We start from the raw sequence: 7,060 nt of genomic DNA, 5'->3' as shown, positions 1-7,060 counted from the left end.
AATTTACTTTTTTATATTTAATTTTTACACTTAAATAATTTAAATTATATACACATAACACTTAGGTATATTATTATATACATTAATATGTACTTTATGTATATAATAGTACAAAGTGTCGGCGTTCTGTGAACTAAAATTTTACCTGACCGTACAAAGTGTCCGCGTTATGAAATTTAAACAATGGACCGTGCAAGTGACCGCTTACCACTTTATGGTACATTACTACATAAGTGATGGATCGCCCGAAATGGCCGAAATGTGCCAACCTATATGGTGCAGCAGCAGGTCGTCGATCAACGGTCACCGCAACGACCGCAAACATGACCCGTTTGTCAAATATCGGCCATATATTATAACGCAGTCATAGAGAGAATTCAGTACATATATACTTCTATTAGTATATATTGGACGTTGTCAGTCCGGCTTTTTAATTTTAGATACCAATCTATAAATCAGAGCTATATTAATGGCTTATAGCGATATCAGTGATAAGTATTGCAACGATGTCCAACTTTTTCGAATAGAAGGAATGCATACAAAGAGATGACTGCACCACAGACTCATTAGGAAAGTTGTAAATAATTACTTATAGGAATTTGAATGCAATGTAAGCGGAAATGTAGTAATAAATATCGTAAACATTTTAATCATTTTAAATATTGTAAAATGTTTGTTTGATTATATATATATCCTTTTGTATGGGACCAAGGTATGGGACAAAATTATTTATAAATGATAATTGAACAAAATCCGTAATAAATACGTAAGTAATAATATATAATGTTATAACATGGTTCTAAAGTTGAAAATAGGTTAAGATATTTTTATGGGTTAGCTTTTTTTACCATCATCTAAAGGTGGAGATTAGTATACAAAATGTATGACAATTGCTCTTAATATCGAACACGTTACTCACATTGCTGACCATATTTTGCATTATAATACACATCAGAAGATACAGATTACAACTTATAATAAACTTTTTATTAAATTTTAAAGAAGTTTTGGAGTGCCTAATTATTTTTATAGGCATTTCAAGAAGAAAAAAAAAATCTAAAATTTCAATTGTCTTTAAATAGTTTAAAAAAAGTTAAAATATTTTGAAAATTTATTCGTAAATAGAAAACAATAATATAAACATTTGGTGAAAATTTCAAGCATTTACAGTTTTTGAGTTACAGCAAAATAAAAAAATCGATTTTGTCGAAATATGATAATGCGTTAAAATTCCCGTTTTTTCGTTACTATTTTAAGGTTTTTCCTGAAGCTTTTGAAAACTACTAGAATTTTGTGACTTTTGAACCCCAAAGTACTAACTAGATGAATTTTCCTTTTCTAAGAGGGGTTGAAGTTAAAAATCAAAGCACTATTACAACTTCAAAACGTGATGACAAACACGCAAAAAAAAAAAATAATAAAAAAAACACACACACATCATTGTAAAATATTAAAATCAATACATTCATCACTCTGTTTAAAATCTAAAAAATAACAAATTAATAATGTTCAAAACATTGAATGAAAAAAGAAAAGTAATGATTGAAGAATGGATCAATGTACATATTAAAATCAGTATGGTAACTTGATATCCTATAAACCTTATCACCGTAAAATATTAATAGGATCAAATTAACGATTAATTTACGGTTAAGTACGTTCCAATACTATGTATAAACATATAATAATAAATTAAATTAGAATAGACAAATAATGATTAAAAAATCAGATGGAAAGTAACCGTAATAATATTTATTTAAATTATCACAGACGAAGAAAATATATATTATCTGAATATATTTCTTGTGATTTCATTCAATCTCATACTTGCATTAGTGAACAATGGTGTTCTACACAATATACTATGTATATTATTAAACAATGAGCAATATTATTTATTTTAAATTCTAAAAAAATTGTGACTTATTTAATAATATTAATTAAAACATAAAACATTTTCTTTTAAAATTCCCAGGTACTTATAAAAATGAATGTAAAAACCGACAACGTACTGATTTTATGGATTCTCGTTATCGACGGATTAGTAGTTAACGAAGGGAAACTACATTATAAAGGAAGTATGTTTTTAAATTTTTTAATTATTTACAACCCGTTAAATATTGTTTTTTACATTGTTTGAAAATTATTACAATAATTATTTTTGCGAATATAAATACATATAGAAGTACAAAATATAATATTTTAATTGAACGTATTAAATAGATACCAATAAAAATTTCTTCAATATTTCATACAACTTCTGTGATTCATAATATATTTGTTTTTTTAAAGTACATAATAAAAATTTACATAAAATAATATATTTCTGTAATTACCCGTGTAAACTTTAATTTGTGATAAATATAATAATTTATTTTCATTACATTAGATAAACTAACTATTGATGAAGAAATTAATTTTGTATGCAACAATGAAAGTAAAAATCGTCATTGAATTTATTTTAGATTGTCAAATCGTCATCGGAGATGGAGGACTCATATGTACTGATGTTAAATACAAATCTCATTCAGGTATATTTTAAATACCTCATTTACAACTAATTCAACAAAATTACTTCATGAAATAATTTAAAAATTACTAAAATAAATATATAATTATCACTGTGTATTATTTATATAAATTCTTCCATCTTATTATGCGTACCTATCTATATACATATTTGAAGTTTAAAACTTAATCTAACTTAATCTCTGATAAGTAAAATATTCAGCTTAGGGGGTATAATATTTTTATATGTATCTCAACAAGACATAATAAATTAGTATAAATATAAATAAATATATATAAGTATATTGCTATAATTTAAATGAATTATGGATAGTTAAAAAATTGAATACGTAGATTCCCGTGTCTGTAATCTGAATTACATTTTTACTTTTGGTGTTTTTTCTAAGATGATTATGACATCACAACAATTTGTAATACAACATCGGTAAATAATGCTGGTAAAGAAAACATATATAAATATTTAATAACTAACATAATTTGTAACATTTGTCATTTAAACATAAAATAAATTGTTTTCAGTAAATTCATTGAATGCTGTTAATGGTTTAAAGTGCTATGACGTAAAAATTCATTTGAAAACAAATGCTATTGGTATGCCGATTAACTTAAATGGATTCATTCGGAGTTCTGATAGGAAAAGTTTAGAATTTACAGCAGACAGAAAATATCAAACATTAAACAATATTTTTACTCGAAACCAAATTACATACAACACCACAGATTGGACCATCACGGACAATGTCTATGTCTAGTACGTAAATTACAATATTAAATTTTATATTCCAATTTAAAAAGATGTTTGAAAATACTATTATATAACAATGATAATGATGATAAATAATATGATATTATTGAGAAGTTATAAAAAATAAATTTTCAAAATCGTTGAACTAGTTTTCATTTATAAAGTTCTAAAATAACGTAACTTATTTGGACTTTTAGCAAGTACTTATTGTTACAGATGGAGCAGTAACGCCGAAGGATTTCAATTACCATTTGCTCTTATGGAAAGCTAACACTATTGAAGAATCGTTCAATATCAAATGGACACAAAGAAATTCAGTTAAAATGTGTATATCTATATCGTACTTACTAAATGATGAGTCGAAATGTACGTTATCATTGGACTTATCTCAGTTAAATAGAGATCATTTTGAAAAAAAAATCATCCATTCATTAGATATAAAAGAATCGGTAATTTAATATTTTACATGTATATAATTATGCAATACCACCAAAATAATATATTCTATAAAAAAACACAAATCACTTTTCCAAATTTAAAAGAAGAAGAACAAAAACATGATATATTTGATGTATTATTTTTTTTTATAGACATATATTATATGTACTTCTTAGTCGATTTTATAATTAAAACTTTTTATTATAGAGGGAGAACTAAAAACGGTGTTATTGAAAAATGATAATTGGTTACACGATAACAAGACATATAGTTTAAATTTTAAGCTCTTAAAAAAAACAATAGAAAAAAAGACATACAATCCAAGATATAATTATTATTATAACGAAAATCAGTACTATACTGAATTAGTATATGCCGAAGGTTGTAAAATTGGAATTAAACGTATAGCCCAGTGCACAGATGAATACGGTAATTAACATTTATAATTAATATCGAAGTAAATACAGTAACATGCAAAATTGAAATTTAATTCAAATTTAAATTACAACATATTTTTGTTTAAATTTCTAAAATTGACTGTAATCAATGTTTGTTCTTAAATTCTTTGAAATGCAAAAAGTAAAATATTATCCGGTCAACAAAAATACACTGTAGTTATTTGAATAATAATATTTATGAATACAATCAATTTTTTATATACACTTATAATATACATATTATATAATGATAATAATAATTTTTTGTTAAATAGAAAATGAAGATATATTGACTATAAATGAGAAATAATTACAAGATACACCATCTAATGTTTCGTTGACCTTCAATGTTTATCCATTTGGTAATAAATTATGTACATTTAGATTATTTTTAAATATTCTTTCAATGATACTACTATGTAATAGAATAACTAATAGTCACATCTATAAAATAACAAGCAATGGATCACATACAATATATACCTTATATAATTTTGTTTAAATAAAAGATATTCAAAATTTTAGTTTATGAACCATGGCAAAAATTTATTTCACTGAGTTCGGAGTGCCTTAACGGAGGATTTTCAAACCAAAACGGATGTGTATGTCATCCTGGCTTCAAAGGCAATAACTGCGAATATGGTAAATAATTTGAAGATTCTCTAACATTTTCATATATATTTAAAATTAACTGTGTACGTGATAACTTCATATAAACTTATCAGGATGTGGATCGAACAAATTTGGCACTGACTGTACCGGAATGTGTTCAATACATCAAACGCAGTGTCGACAAATGATATTTTGTACCAAAGGATTTGGGTGCAAATGTCCAGCGGGATATAGCGGTCTTCACTGCACAAAAGGTATATTAAATAAGTTGTACATAGTTTATTATAATATATTTAATGCAATTAACATGTCAATGTACGTTTAGAAAAGATTTGCATAAACGATATACGAGTACTTGCAAAAATACATTTTTTATTAATTAAGTACCAATTTTATTATTGTATATTATAGAGTTTTATAGCAAATCTATACAGTTGCAGATAAACTGGAAAATCTCAGGACAACAGACGTAGGCTCTACGTACATATCCCTGAAATGGGACATTCCATGGATACTCAACGGTGTATTGAAATCGTTCATAGTGAACCTAGAATAGATTTCGTCTCAAGACATCGAAAAATGTTGTGACAGCAAACCAGACGTAGAGGTTCCGGTAACAGAAGAACTACCATCCTATAACTGCACGGTAATTATGAATAAACTTTTTATAGTTTTTGATCGATCGCAATAAATAATATACGTTAATATATTAGTATTAAAATATTTAATATAATTGGCATATTGATGTGTCGCCTTTTCCCATCAGATATCCGTGAGTCATTCTTTAGTGTCCTATTTTGGCTCGATTCAGTATTTTTACATTTGTAATACAGGGAAACAATTTAATAAAATATAATAAGCTATATACATAAGTATGGTACATTTTAGATACAAGACTTAAAGCCTGGTTCCACATATTCGATTGGTGTATTATCGAAGACTTCGTCTTATAGTCAAACTAGTAAGATACATGTGAAGACTGTGGAGTCTTCATTTGCGGCTGCTACCAATGTTGAACACGAAAAGCCGATACAACTCGAAGCAAATACAACCTAGGATTAACCTAACGTAAACTAATATAGTCGTAGAAAATCATTTCTCTATTATATATAATAACCAAATTATGTATTGATACTCGTTCTAATGATGTAAATTAAGAATATTAGGATAAAAAATAAGTAAATGAATAAGTTACAATAATTTATATTGTACAGTGAACTAGTTTTTATTGATTTTCTCATTTTAATTATTAATATCTATATTAATAGTCTATCTGATTATACGAGGAAAAACTATTTAAGTGAACAATTTTCAAGGCGGTTTTACCCGAGCTTCAGCTCCATACAAAAGTACAATGATATATTGTCGATCCATTTTCATAACATCAGATTACACGTGGCCATATGTATTTCGTACAAAGGTGAGATCAGTTGCTAAACAATGAACGTCCCTCAAGGATTTTATAGGACCACGAAAAAAGTATATACATAAACAATATATTCACAAGAGTAAGAAATTTTATAGCTGAAATACAATCATTCAAACGGTTAAAAATTGTGTATAATCGTTTATCATAGTTTATAACTTGGATCATCGTATGGTCAAAAAAATGTTAAATATGATGTATATAAAAAACATAAACATGTTTAAGGGGGTAGCAGAGTGAGCAGGTTTCTCCCTAGCGACGAATGTTAGAAGAGTTTTATAATTTTTATCATTAGACAATTTAATTAAAATTTTAAGACATTTAATAAAATTAATATTAGATGTATTTAACATAATACAATAAATATTAAATAAAACCGAAATTTTAATTAATGATAACGAAAAATTGTGTATCACAGCTTCCAAAATTACACTGAAGACATCGAGTAGTTTGCTTATAAAGTAATAACGTAAAAGGCCATATTGCACATTTCCATTGACACCATGACTGTAGTGATTGTGTATACCCAATAGACTGTATATCTTCTGACCTAATGATCTAAAGATCTAAGGTGATGAACATGCCGTACAAAGTATTAACACTACACGACCACGTAGTTTACTTACACCTTGATTTGTTTTTAACGTGTTCTTTACGGTTTTATTGAAACAATATATTTCCTTAAGTAACGAAAATTCTTAGATTTGTTTTTTGTATTATTTTGTTATTTAGTTTATTAAATTCCTCCAAAAATTGCTAAAAGAGCAAAGAAGGCTGTCGTAAGAGTAAAAATATATAATTGTGACGATAAAGTGAAATATTGATTAATGAAACCTTAATACATTAAATTAAAAGGTTACATTCATCAATATT

The 7,060-nt window shown here is 26.2% G+C and overlaps 1 long non-coding RNA gene across 1 annotated transcript; it reads left to right on the top strand.

Moving 5' to 3' along the window:
- Positions 1 to 4,461: 4,461 nt before the first annotated feature.
- On the top strand, positions 4,462 to 5,285 carry LOC113560422. The gene is made up of 4 exons (XR_003406114.1): positions 4,462 to 4,511; positions 4,675 to 4,791; positions 4,875 to 5,015; positions 5,196 to 5,285. It is a non-coding gene; the product is annotated as an uncharacterized LOC113560422 (long non-coding RNA).
- The last annotated feature ends 1,775 nt before the right edge of the window (positions 5,286 to 7,060 follow it).

The sequence above is a fragment of the Rhopalosiphum maidis genome, chromosome 4, assembly GCF_003676215.2.
Source record: "Rhopalosiphum maidis isolate BTI-1 chromosome 4, ASM367621v3, whole genome shotgun sequence".
NCBI classification, from domain to species: domain Eukaryota; kingdom Metazoa; phylum Arthropoda; class Insecta; order Hemiptera; family Aphididae; genus Rhopalosiphum; species Rhopalosiphum maidis.
The sequence above is the reverse complement of the archived record's forward strand: the minus strand, read 5'-3'. Positions and strand labels throughout refer to the sequence as shown.